The sequence below is a fragment of the Protopterus annectens genome, chromosome 9.part0 (genome assembly GCF_019279795.1).
Source record: "Protopterus annectens isolate FY-2018-M chromosome 9.part0, PAN1.0, whole genome shotgun sequence".
NCBI classification, from domain to species: domain Eukaryota; kingdom Metazoa; phylum Chordata; order Ceratodontiformes; family Protopteridae; genus Protopterus; species Protopterus annectens.
In genome coordinates, this window is record NC_056743.1 from 70,287,780 (window position 1) to 70,302,185 (window position 14,406).

The window sequence follows — 14,406 nt, forward strand, 5'->3', positions numbered from 1 at the left end:
CAGAATTAAACTTAACAAAGCCTTACTAGGTCTAGATAATTCATATCCTATGTTCCAGTTGAAAAGAATAATTTCCTTAATTGCACCAATTTGCTCATGCAATAGTTCTGACATAGTACTTTGTAAGGAATTTTTTAAATATGCCAATTCATTACACTCCCAAAACATATGTTCCCAGTTGCTTCTTTCTTTCCCATCACACCTCTGACATTTGCTATCCACCTAAGGAAAAATTTGTTGAAGTCTGCTCATGGTATAAAAATACCTATGCAACACTTCACTTTCAAGCAAAAATTCTAAACCTTCTAGACATTTTTTGCATGCTTGTAGCCATACCAATGTTATCCCTTTGTTCCCTTGTAAATTGCTTATCCAGTGTCTCCTCTTAATGTTTTTCAACCTCCTCTGATTGATTCCTATACTTATTGTGCAATATTTTATATGTCCTACTAATTATCCCCTTTTTAACAGCAGTTTATGTTCTAGATTTAACTAAAAGCTTTATCAGAGTGAGTCTTTCACCTAAGATTCTCCTAGCTCTCTTTTTGCCTATACACTGATATCAATCCCTGATAGGGAAGGCAGCCTGTGGCCTGCAATCTAAATATCGTCTTAGCCTCCTCACATTCTATTACCTTTCCTGCTGTAGTTATTTTCTGTCAAAACCATTGCTCCTTTGCCAGTTTTCTCCAGCAAATTCCAACCCCCTCTTGTCTATTCTCTGTACCTCTATTTGCAGTCATCCATATCAGCAAAATCTCCTTTCTCCATTCTCATATTAGCTTAGTTTTTAGAGTACTTTCTGCTACTTTATGTATATAATATTCTGCATGGTTGTTGTCAATCCTCCTAATGATCTGCTTCCAAAATCCCAATATCTCCTTATTTCTTGAATGTCAGACTTGCTTCATTATCATCATCCCTATACACTTTGAAATATGACTTTCTCCTTTATTTATGTATATGCGCCTTAATTGTTTTGCTCTAAAATAGCCTTCCAAATCAGGTAATCATACCTCTCAAGTGTACCTCATTACAAGGAACGTACCTCATTTGGGTTCTTAAAAAGTTCATGTTCCTCGAAGTTCCTCAAAGTTCCACATTGAAAGACTCTGTCACACATTCAGTGTTAGTTATTTTTTAAGTGAAATCCATTGTAAATAGAAATGAATCATATTAATTCATTAACAGATCTTCTTTATAAGTAAAACCAGCATATTTTAACCATCCCATGACCTTCCTAGTTGAAGTTGTTAGTAAGCCATTAGTATGTGTTCCACATTTTGCCCATTTGTTCCACATTATGAGGGCTAGTGTTCCTCATTTTGGACATGGAAGGTTGAGAGCTATGCAAGTAACCCTAAACTAACTTGTTCTGTTGGAAGGATCAACTTATCCCACTCAGCCCTTGCCCTCTTCTCTTCCAGAATAAATTCTTTCAACTCTTTATTAATAATTGTCCACAACTCTTCCTCTGGTTGATAAAAATATACCTGCCTGCATATAAAATTAAAGGGGACTAAAAACATTTTCACTGCTTGTATCTTACTATCCATATCCATAAACAAAAGCTACCTGTTTCTCAGTTTTTATGACCTTTTGTTCAGTCTTTTCCTACATATGCTTAGCTGCCATAAGAGACGCCATTTTAATAAATACTCCTTAATACTTCATCTTATTGTATCTCTGTAAATACAGGATTGCTGAACTGATTAATTTGTGGGTACATAATTTACCACTAAAGCCTTTGTTTTATCGTCTTTAATTGTATACCTTGAAAAGATGTAAAACTGTATCAAAATGTTCCACAAGACTGAGTTGTCCTTTTCTGGATTTATCAGGTACAAATAATATCTGCAAATAAAGACAACTTTTCTTCATTACCTTAGCAATTATATCCTAGAATTTCTGATTCCCCTATTTTCTTTGCCAGTGACTCTAAGTATAAAGCAAATAACAAAGGGGAAAGAAGACAACCCTGCCTGGTTCCACTGTTCAGACACAACTCATCAGAGAGGAACCCTTCCACTTTAATTCTCACCTCCAATTCTTCATATACCCTCCTAATTAGACTTATTATTGTATCAAGAAATGTAAATGCTTCCATTGCCCTGCACATAAAATCCCAGCTTACTTTGTCGAATGCTTTCTCTGCATCAAGACTCACCAACAACAGTGGCATTTTCTTAAATTCTGCTTCCCTCTGGCTCATCATTGTTTTGTTAATGTTGTAAAATGTTTACCTACCCTCCACAAAACAACATTGATCCATATCTATCAAAGTTGGGAACACCTAGCCACAAATATTTGGCAAGCTGATCTTTTATACACTGTATACACTTTATAATCATGGTTTAAAATTTAAATATGAAGCTGGGTATCTGATCAGTCTTTACTGTCTTTGTGTATTACAGCCACCAAGCTTTCTTCAAAGATGTTGGTGCTTCCCCTCCTTTTAAAACACTGTTAAACAAAACCTTCCAGATCTTTATCACTTTCTTCCCTCCTAACTTCCAGACATCCAAAAGAATACTATCTCCTCCTGGAGACTTTTCTGCAGATTGATTATACTTCACCATTTTATTTCATCTCCTCATATCTAAACTGTTAATTGTCAAGCCTTGTCTACCTCTAACCTTGGCTTACTTAAGTTTTCCATAAATATTTCCATTTTTGCTATTTCTTGATTTCCGCCTTTTCTGCTTTATTCAAATTTTCATAAAAATTCTGAAATATCTGTAATACTGTACATCTACAGGATTTCTGGTTATTTTTCTTGTTATAGGCTCCCTAAGTTTGGTGATAACCCTTTTTTACTTTCTGTTGCTTAAGTCATTATGCTAAAAGTTTTGTGCTCTGGAGTTATTATTAAAAATAGTTTGTTAAAAGCAATCTTTCTAATCTCATGTTTATTATCCAGATACTCCCTTATTTTCTCTTTACACTCTGCAGTAGTGCCTATTCTTGTTCCGTAAGATTCCCCTTATTCTGCAATACTTTAATGTTTGTCAGCTCCTCTAAATAATTCCTATTACTTCTTAACCATATCTCATTTTGTTTTATTTCACCCTATTTCTAAACTCCATTTTTATTTATTCCACTCACTAGCTTTAACTTCCAAAGAAAGCTCTGTCTTCCCTAGCAACTCGCAAATAATTTCTACTACCCATTCTTTAAATTCCTTTCTTTTTAACAGGTACGTAGGAGAGGGCCAGTGTCTCATTTTTACTTTATTACTCTGCATTTTTTATCATAGTTTTTATTATTGCATGATCGGAAATGATTAATGGATGTGTATCAAAGCTTTAAATTAAATGCACATGTTCCTGTCAAATATAATTTCTATCTTGTTCAGCCCAATTATTGTACTTTGGGGAATAATATGTAAATTTTCTCAGAGTTTCTGCTACTAAATTCATGTCTTCTATATCAAATATTTTCATAAATTTATTCAAAAATCTATATCAACTATTTTCATAAATTTCATCAGAAAATCTCATTTTGCTATATTTTCCCTTCTAGGCCCTCCCAATACATTTTCACTGTTGCAAATCTAGTTCCATTTCCCCTCCTATAAGTAATATTCCTTGCTGAAAGCTGATTATTTCTCCTAAACTTGTCTTAAGCTCGATAATAGTAGTTGTTGCTGGAAAATAAATGTGTACCAATATAATCCGCTTCCCTTGCCAATAGCCCTTTACTACCATAAATCTGCCATTACTGTCTTTTCCATTTTCTATCACTATTGGAACTCCTCTAGCAGTTAGTATAATTATTCCCCTTTTCCTTTGCCCTGATAATCTGCTGACTATCCATCCTGAAATCTTTTCTGTATCAAATTCACATGCTCATTTCTTTCCAAATGTGTCTTCTGCAGAATTGCTGTTTGCACTCTTCATTTTTTAATATAATTCAATATTCTTACCATTTGGTCAATACCTGGAAGGCCATTTATGCTCTAAGATAATACAGATAGTATAGCAATTCTGATAAGAAATTATTGTTCCCATCTATTATACAGCGACATTTTAGAATTTGCATTTCCAACTCTTGTGTTACATGTATACACTAATGTTTGGCAGGCTGATCTTTTATACATTTGTTTCTTCTCATATCTACTTGAACCTATGTGATGTTTTCAAGACTTTTTTGTTTCAATGAAAACTCTCAAGGAAAACCTGAAATATGTTTTCAGAACACTCCTATAACCTAGTAACTCAGAACAAACACACAGTGCTATGTACATCCTGAAAAAATGATGTTTACCCCTCCAGATAGGAACAATTGCCCCAAATTGACAGCTGCACCCACAAGGATTACCTAACATAAAATTAAGGTTATCCATGCTAAAGGGCATGTTACAGCCTGTGCTCCCACTTAGGTCAATTGGTGTCTGTTCTTTTCTTATCTCTGTTCTAGATAATGTGAGACACAACATGTATGCTATCAGAAAATTTTAACTTTTAGTCTTAAAAAAAAGTGAACTGGCTTGCAAATTAGCAGCTGTCATTGAATCTCACACTGACACAAATATTCTCCAGGAGGGGCTGACACAGACAAAAACATGGTGGCAGAGCCATGGACTAAAACTAAATGCCAGGAAATACATAATAGTATCCTTTGAAAAGTCAGCCATTCCTGGTAACTATCATATTGACAGTATACCCCTTAGAGCTGACCCAGTAGTCAGGGACTTAGGGACACACATAGATAGTAATCTAGCTTTTGATCATCACGTGTCTACAGTGGTGAGAAAATCATTCTATGTTGTTTAACTTATAAACAAAGGTTTGGCATCTAAATCCAAGGAAGTCATTGTTCCACTATATTCGGCATTCATCAGACCTATAAGTGAGTACTATGCCCCCTTTGGTATGTACCTAACCAGGCATATCCAACAACTGGAACATCCACAGAGGTTCCTCACTAAAAGAATACAGGGTGTAAGTAATATGTCCTGTGAAGACTGCCTCAGGGCCTTATCCCTGTATTCTGTCCCCTACAGGCTTTTGAGGGGAGATATATGCCTGGTATACAAGACATTGTCTGACCCCACTCTGATAGACTTCCTGCATATCCACAAAACAAACAATACCAGAATTACCTGTTCTAAAGACTTAAACCTTGCCTGTGATATAACTAGAACCTGCTGGAGAGATAGGTATGTATACCAAAGACTGCCCTGTCTGTGGAACAGGCTCCCCATCCATGTGAAGCAGAGTTCCTCCCTAACCCAATTCAAGTGCAACTTGGAAAATTGGATGGGTAACCAGAAATTCATCCCTGGTTTGGCACCTGTGTCTTTTATGCAAATAGGTAACCTGTAAATGGTTCATCTAGTAGGCCCATGCTTACACTTATGAAGGGTATCAGAACTTGACAGAGATTTAGGATGCATGGCTAGTCTTAAAAAGGCCCTTGGGGTCATACCTCTCAACCTGGAAACATCAAAAACCTGGACAAGGCCCATGAAAAATAGGTACAAATCTGTACACTGATTAACGTAAAATTTGCATACATAATTACATAACCCCGGCCACTATATTACAATTATGGGATACCAATTTTTAAACGCAAACTGAAGAACAGAACCAAAATATAGCATCAGAGACCCCCTGCAGCCATTCCAATGTCCCATTACCTGGCTATTTCACCTCATTTACCATAAACACTAATGTGTGCATACTGCTTTATTTCTACAATGATTATTTGGATTTTATTTTTACATTTTATAGCACAATGCACAAACACTAATAGATATCTGCTAAACAAAGCAATACTGTCTCACAATGAAAATAGACTTGGCATTAAAACTTCTTTTCCCTTGAAACTCTCATTCATTGAAACAGCATTGAAACCACATCACATCCAAAGAAAATGCATCTGGCCAGTGGTGGATAAAGATTACCTTTGGGCTGTTTTCAGATCATAGGCCCCTTGCATACAAAACAAGAAATATACATGCATTCTTTGATACACCTTCCTTACTTTATTAAATTATATTCCTTGTATAATACAGCACACTTGTTAAACTTAAGTTAGAGTGCATTTTACATTTATTGTTTGAACATTTTTCCAGTAGGCAATGAAACAAAATGCATGAAACAATAATGACAAAACTGCTCCATTCAGAACATTTCCATGATAAAAGTCTACTTACACACACACACACACACACACATATATATATATATATATATATATATATATATATATATATATTTTTTTTTTTTTTACACAAATACATAGAATGACAGTAGTGTAAGCCATAGGCATATTGCACAGCTTCTTGCACTTATTTTCAAGTTCAGTTTTTTTTTTGGGGGGGGGGACAAAAGGCCAAAAACCTGGGACACATTTTAAACATTGCTTGTATAAATTTGGAAAGTTGCTTGAATAAACTGTTGTGTTACTACCATGCATTTCACTGCCAAGACATGAACCCAGCTCCTGTGCACTATAGTCAGAGCAACACACCACTAAGCCAAATCAGCAGTTTCTTGAAAAACAGGAAGACTGAAACTTAAATGGCTATCAGTTAGTGAATTCAGTTCTCACTTCTCACCCTAACTCTCAACCACTTAGCACAAAAAACCTGGAAAAGCCAATAATGGGAGAATATAGCCCCAAAATGGGGACAAATTTCAAATACTGACATTATAAACTTAGAAAATTGCTAGAACAAAAGGTTTTGTGTTACCATTTCTTTTCTGCAGAATATGAAGTCTGAAATTCAAATGCCTGTCAGTATTTAGTGAATTTAATCCTTCAGTGATTTTTTTTTTAAAGAGGAACAGAACAAAAATATCACACACACACACACACACACACACACACACACACAAACAGGATCTGGTCTGCAAATTAATTCAAGGATACAATGGTGCCATTTTAAATTCATGATCAGCAGAACAATTATAGAATATACAGTATAAAAGGATGTTATTTGTAATGCTGAGTAATGCCTGGACGTGAACCAAAGCCGAAGAGAGGCCTGCCAGTGAAGCAGTGAGAAAGATGGATTAAGGGCCCATGGAAAGTTTTCATTTCCAATGGTGTATCCTTAGGTGGGTGTCAATGGTCATGCTCAGCCCAAGTGATAATCAGTGTAAAAATTGTTTCTAATATTGAAAAGTGAATCCCGATCACTCATTTTGCACTGCCTCACCCACAAATCTGAAAATCTACCAGCTTGAAACAGCTATTTTTTGCAAGGAGAAAAGCCATCCCACACTTCCTGCCACTCCACCAGAATTATACATACCTTTATTATTGCTACATAAGAAATGTATATCAAATGTAAAGGGGATGGAGACTTTCAGTAAGACTGCACAATATATAAGCACATTTCAAATAACTCTAAGGGAAGAATGATATTTACCCAGTATGTTATTACATCACGATTTCAATACATTTCTAATATTTCTGTCTGGTTTTTTTTCAAATATTTAGCAGCGATATTAATTGCACTAAATTATCAAACTTTTTTAATCATTTTATTAACTTGGTAAACCCACTGGACACAAGTGTTTGTTTTCATGGCTGACACGGGAGCATTGTAGATAGAGAGAAGTGGTAAGAATCAAACCCTGCACCTTGACTATGGAAAGCAATTCATTAATGTCTCAGAGCCGTAACACAAAAATCTGTTCTGTCATCTTCAGTGGGAAATTCAATCTGTTCTGTCATCTTCAGTGGGAAATTCTGGTATATCTATGAATAATGGTAATAAATGGTTAAAGAAATAATGATTTACAGCCTTTAATTTCTGTTCAAAAAGGAGTCAGTGTCTTTAGAGAATTTTAGGGAAACAACAGAATAAAACCACATTAAGTCCTGAAACTTTAGCTTGCTTGAAGTTATCCTAGTAAGAATATTTTTCAAACTGATACTGAACTACACAACTTTAAAGATTTAAGAGCAACATTTTTTTAAAGAATAAAAAAAAAACAGAAAACATTAGCAACCGGTAAAGCAGGTTGAACTCTAATAGAGTGTATGTCAGACTTTAAATAGTATGGGGTTGGTGTAACAAAGATAAATGGTTATGATTCTTGAAATCATCCTTTTAGTGTTGTGTCACTGAAAAGTCTGAATCTGTCAATAAATCAGAAGAAAAGATGCCTGCCTGCTGTATCATAAGAGAATGAATGTCTGGGCTGACAGGGGAAGAACTTGCTACACTGTTTAGTTGAACTTCGTAAATCAGTGCATGCTTTGTCAGAAAGCCAGTCGATATTTATAACTGGTAACAAGCGATACTCCATAAACTCAAAAGTATGACACTGGAGGAGCAGCAACCAAGTAAAGACAAACTGTTCGGTAAAGTGCATAAAGCACTTTTCGTTTAATAAATGTAAACTTCCTCAGATGCTGCATATCCGACATGAACTCAGGCATAAGCTCTCATCTCCATTAACCAAAGCCTGAGCACCGGTTTCGTCCCAGCTGAATGGAGGACAGCCACTTTCATACCTCTACACAATGGTGGAGTGTCCACTGACCCTGGCAATTATAGGTCTGTTAGCCTAACTAGTCTCATTTGCAATGCCTTGGAATGCATTATCGTGGCACTTATAAACATGGACACTGGCAACCTCCAAAAGCTTGACCCCCACACAGTTTGGTTTTGTCAAAGGGAGATCATGGCTGTCAAACATGGTCGACTTCTTTGAAACAGTCACCAAAGCCATGGAAGAGGGGAAGATGACACACACCACCTACCTTGACCTAGCCAAAGCCTTCAACGTTATTCCCCACTTGGGCATAATAGATAAACTCTCCCAGCTAGGCATCAACCTGTATGTTACCAGATGGGTAGCTAACTGGCTCACTGACGGAACTCACTCAGTCAAAATAGGGGAAGCCACCTCTAGTAGACCCATAATGAGCAGTGCACTCCAACAATCAGTCTTGAGGCCTCTACTGTTTAGGATATACTTTTCTGAGGTGCATGCCAAAACCAGTGGTCAGTGGCTGACCAGGTCTGCAGATGACTGCAAGCTGGGTGCTGTCTTAAATTCCCCTAGTGATGTGAACATCCTCAAAGAGGGCCTTACCCAAAGTAATGACTGGTGACGGAAGCATGTCCTCAAACTGAATGGCAAGAAATGCATCATTATCCCATTTAGAGAAAATGGCATGCCCACTAATTATCACATTAATAACAACATGCTAAACATGCAATCAGTTGTGAGGGATTTAGGCACCCAGGTTGATAGAAACCTGACTTTTGACCACCATGTTGCCTCCACTGTATGGAAGGCTTTCTACATGGCCCATTTCATAAGTAAGGGTATTTCATCCAGTAACAAGGAGATCATAACATCCCTGTACTCCTTCCTTATCAGACCCACTGTTGAGTACAGTGCCCCCTTTGGCATGCACCTTGCCAAGCACATGCAGCAGCTGGAGAGACCACAGAGGTTCCTGACAAGGAAAATCCAGGGTCTCAAACACTTATCCTGCACTCACTTTTTGTGAGATAAATATTTGTATTTCCTCCTTAGCCTGTCCTGCATCAAAAATGTCTTTGATCCTCCAGGGAAAATATTTTGAAGATAGTTGGATAGAGCAGCTTGAATCTCACACCTGCTTTTCAAAATTCTCTGATTGTTAGGATAAATTTATTTCTCTTCTGCCTGGTATAGAGTGAATAATCATTTTCTACAAACATTTTGATGTCTCCAATTTTTAATACTTTCCTCTTCTGCCACAGTTTTGTCAGGGTCAGTTCTTTCTGCTGGTATGAGTGTATCTGTACAACAGGTCTAGGTTACTTTCTTGTGGCCAGCTTTGGAGCATACACTCACTGTGTTTTATCAATTAACAAGTCCTGGTGTGGAATAACAGTTCACTTGTTTATTTGTGCTTTCATAAAATTAATGCAGTTTGTTCCTTCCAGTATCTTTGGTACAGCAGAAAATCTCAGGTTTTCTCTGCACGGTCTGTCTTCTAACTCTGCCATTTTTTGAAACATTTCTTCTTGAGCAGTCTTTTACTTAGTCTTTCTTCATTTCAGCTTCTGATTTTTGCAGTTTTATCAGTTCATCTGAATAGCTAGTTAAATTTTTCTACAGCCTTTTGTTATTTTAGTTGATATACCCCTACAATGTTTCTTTTATTTTAATTATCTCTAACTATATTTGATTTATTTTTTCCTCTAAATTACTGGAATCCATACCTTGTAACAAAGCTGAAACTTGAACTGTTTTTTGCTGAACAGCTGAAGAATTCTTCCCAGTCAGTGTGTTTTGTCTTTACCTTTTCTAGTTGATTTTTTTCAGGTTCTCTAAATTTCTTCTTCTTTGCTGGCATACAGGCAATATACTTACTAGCCAGTAACTGAATTATACTGAAGATGGCAAAATTATTAGCTGTTATTTCTCTGTTCCTTTTTTCAAACTGGGAGAACTGAAATTGTGCAGCCATCTTGGAAGTCAATCTGCTTAGGTTTTAAATGAAACTTAAAACATTTTTCTCACTTGCACAGTTTTGAAACACTTTGATGTAGAATCCTGTAACTTTAAGAACCACATATCTGTATGTAAAACTTCCATTAGCAGTCGCGAAAAAAAATGAAACAGCTATTTGTTAAACAGGTCACCTGTACATGTGAGGAGTTCAGAAATGCAAAAATAAAAACATATTGTACACCTCCAAGTTGTACAAGGTGTGCCCTTTTCTAGTATAAAAAAAAGAAAAAAAAATCAGTGTGAAACTGTCTTTTCCAAAGCCTAACTGAAGCGCATTGAAGCCTAAAAGAAAATATAGAAACTGTTGTCATAATGCCAAATATACAAGTGCTGATCTGTGGTGGGGATGAGAGGACATCTGAGAAAGTAACATTATGGCTCGATAATGTGACTTTTAGTAGCCTTGACGTGACAGGGCAATATGTGGAAATCTGTTAATACTTCAGAATTGCCATAAGTCCAGAAACCTATACTCTGATCTAACTTCCATGGGTCAGATAAAGACATATGGTCCTCATTGTGCTATAGGCTTAATGCATAGGAGAAAGAGACACAGTAAGTCCATTGGTGTGTGATTAAGAACAATGTCTTGTTGAACTTAGTCTGGGTCCATGTGGGTCTACAAACACTGAATTTTATAGCATACTACATGTAACTTAGTTGGCCTTCATCCAGTATAACAGCATACAAAATAAGTTGAACATAGTAACATTTACATCACAGACTGTTTGGTACACAGTTGTTTGTAACTAGCTAAATACTCAGCAGTGCTCTATCATGCCCATTAAGTTATAAATGCAATGCAAGTAGCCATAATTTGTCTTGTGGATGTACTAGGTTTAAAACAGTTCTACCAAATCAGTGAGTTATGCAGCGTAATGTACACATCTTGTTCTGCAAATGTATTGAATGGAGAGCAGAGCTAGAATGTGGCCAAAATCTATCCTATAAATGTGCTAGGCACATACTAGGACTAACCTGAGCACCTTTAGGTTACTCAGGGTAATGCTGTGTTCATAATATGTTATTATAAATCTATTAGACACAAAGCAGAGGTACATTGTGCATATTAAGTTATAAAATGCAAACATCTATTAAGTTATATGCCACATGATTTATTCACAATGGGGCAAAAAATGCTGCAGTGATAAATGGAAGTATTGTTACTACACTAGTAGGAGCTGCACAATTCAGAAGGACACACTTTGCTGCATTTGCTACATCTTCATAAATACTTAAGTGTCATGAAGAGGCCATTGTTGCACATAGAAAGGACTTCATCATTTTTCCCCAGAATGGTCTATATACGTACTTAGTGGTACTCCGCTCAGACTGATTTTTCACTAAATCTGTTTATAATTTGTGATGCGTGACCTACATTGCCCTGTGTTACTTACTGGTGGACAAGCTAGCCATGGCATTTGCCTAATACATTAACAGCATAAGCTGTGCCTGGCTGCATTTCCATATATAACTTAATGCTGCAAAGACTGGCTCTACATTGCAGTCAGTACATTTACAGGTGGTTTACACTTATCTACATTTCTGCAAATATAGTGGTTCTGAGGATGTACATGCTGTGTGTTAAGTGCTGAGTGTACAGTTTGAAAGTTTTTTAATGACTAAGGCACAATATAAGAGTTATTCCTGGTGCCTAGTGTTCTCCTCAGTCCCACATCTTTTGTGCTGCAAAGTTCTTCTTCTATTACTTCTAGTTGTATTGCTTTTGTGTTCTGCAAAGCTTTTCAGCTACTACTTTTAGGTGCCTTTAAGACACAATATAAAGAGTTGTCCCTGGTGTCTAGTGCCCCTCCGTGTCCTAGGATTTTCTTGTTAGTCTAGGTGAGTGTAGATGCATGACAGCACCCCCACACAGATGCACACATTCATACATACATAAACACACAATCACATACACACACACACACACACACACACACACACACACACACACACACACACACACACCTTACACCACTCATATCTATATATATATATATATATATATATATATATACACTCAGATATGCAGCCAAACACATATACATACGCACACATACTGTGGCAGATGGCACAGTGGTGCAGCGGTAGCATTGTCATCTCACAGCAAGAGGTTCTCTGGTTCAATTCTCAGCTGGAGTGCCTTTGGTGTGGAGTCTGTATGTCCTCCCTACATTTGTGTGGTCCAGTTTCCTCCCACATTTCAAAGACGTGCATCTTGGGCATTTCTCCCCGGGCCTCCGCTGAAAAATGGCCTTGTTCCAAGTCAGACTTTCCCAGTAAACAAATGTTAATAAAATAATAAAAACTAAGCTACTCTAACACACCGGTGAACACATAATTTTGGCCGTGTTCATTAACACGTGTGGCGGATGTACCTTTCACAGCTGAATGATTCTCTGATTTGCTTGTCTGCATAAATGCCTTTTTGCAGGCATTTCCAGAGCAGAACATATGGGCAATTAGCATAGGGTTACTCCAGAATACCTCATTAGCATTTAGTATGGCTATAGAGATGAGTTTATGTTGCAAGGTCTAAAGTTCAAATGGCTGAAAAATCAAAATATTTAAAACACAAAATATCGAACCCCTTCTCCACTGCTGTGCAATCTCGATGTTGGTATATATGATTAGCAGGGGTGTTGGGTGCAGCAGAACTTGCCCCTTCAATAAAAATGTTTTCAATATTTTGAGTTTTAGACATTTTGGTTTTTAGTCTTTTGAACTTTTGACTTTATGACATAGACTCGCAGAGACAACTCACCATGGTGCTACACATCTTCTTGCTAAAGCATAATGATAGGGCTGTCTCTGAATCAGAAATAGTTGCTATAAAGTGTGCATCCCATAGATACATTGTACTAACCTTTCCAAGTCCAGCCTAAACATACTTTACAGTAATAAAACACAAAAAAGTACATTAGTTAATTAGAAACTTCAAATTGAATTGAAAACATAAAATCCAGAAACAGAGAATGAAGCAGAGTAGGAAGTAACAGGAAGTGAATAATATGAGTAGGTAAACTGTAAGATAATCACTATTAAATGTTTGAAAAGTATGTCCCCTTAAAGGTGTATATGGCTGCTCATCTTATGTTCCATTTGACTGGTTGCCTAGCATTGTTCCCATGTCTCTAAAACAGTCACCACAGTAACAGAAAGTGGCCACGTTATTCTAAGAGTCAAATTACATACACAAATATGGTAGTAACACTGTACAGCATTGTTTGATTTAAAAGATACTTAAATCTGAAGATAAAGAAGTAATCTCCGTGGTATCCCCGAAGTCTCAAACAACCAACTAAACAAGTATAGCGGGTCCAAAAACAAAACAGTGTAAGAAACTTCTCTGTGTGGAAGGTTTTCAGTCCATATATCTCTAGTTAATCACTGTATATTAATCATCTCTAGTTAATCAATTCAAATAATATATTTTTTATTATTTTTTTTACTTGAGTTTGTTTGCTTCTTCTACTACTATTGTCTGATCTGATTAATATACAGTGATTAACTAGAGATATATGGACTGAACATCTTCCACACAGAGAAGTTTCTTAGACTGTTTTAAATCTGAAGATAAGTACAAAAAGTAAAGCACTGCACGAATACAAATTTCTATTAAAACATAGGTAAAACACATAAAACTTACCATCAAAATCCAACTAAAAGCGGTAACAAGCATACAATCAGATAAATCAACTGAAGAAAAATGGTAGGGTGGGGAAGGATTACTGCTTATAAATATTCAGAAAAGATTCGAATAGTAAAATCTCAGGTTTAATGTATCCAACTGGATACATTAAACCTGAGTTTTTACTATTCAAATCTTTTCTGGATATTTATTGGCACCTTTCTCCACCTGGAGTTGGTTTTGTTTTTCGTGTTGCCTTTTACCAACATTTGCTTCTGGTTTTGTTCAAGGATTACTGCT

At 36.4% G+C, this 14,406-nt stretch overlaps 1 protein-coding gene across 1 annotated transcript in view; it reads right to left on the reverse strand.

The window, feature by feature from the left end:
• Positions 1-14,406, reverse strand: part of SYT13 (synaptotagmin 13) — a 729,137-nt gene that overhangs the window by 26,823 nt on the left and 687,908 nt on the right. The gene's annotated exons all lie outside the window — the stretch shown is intronic.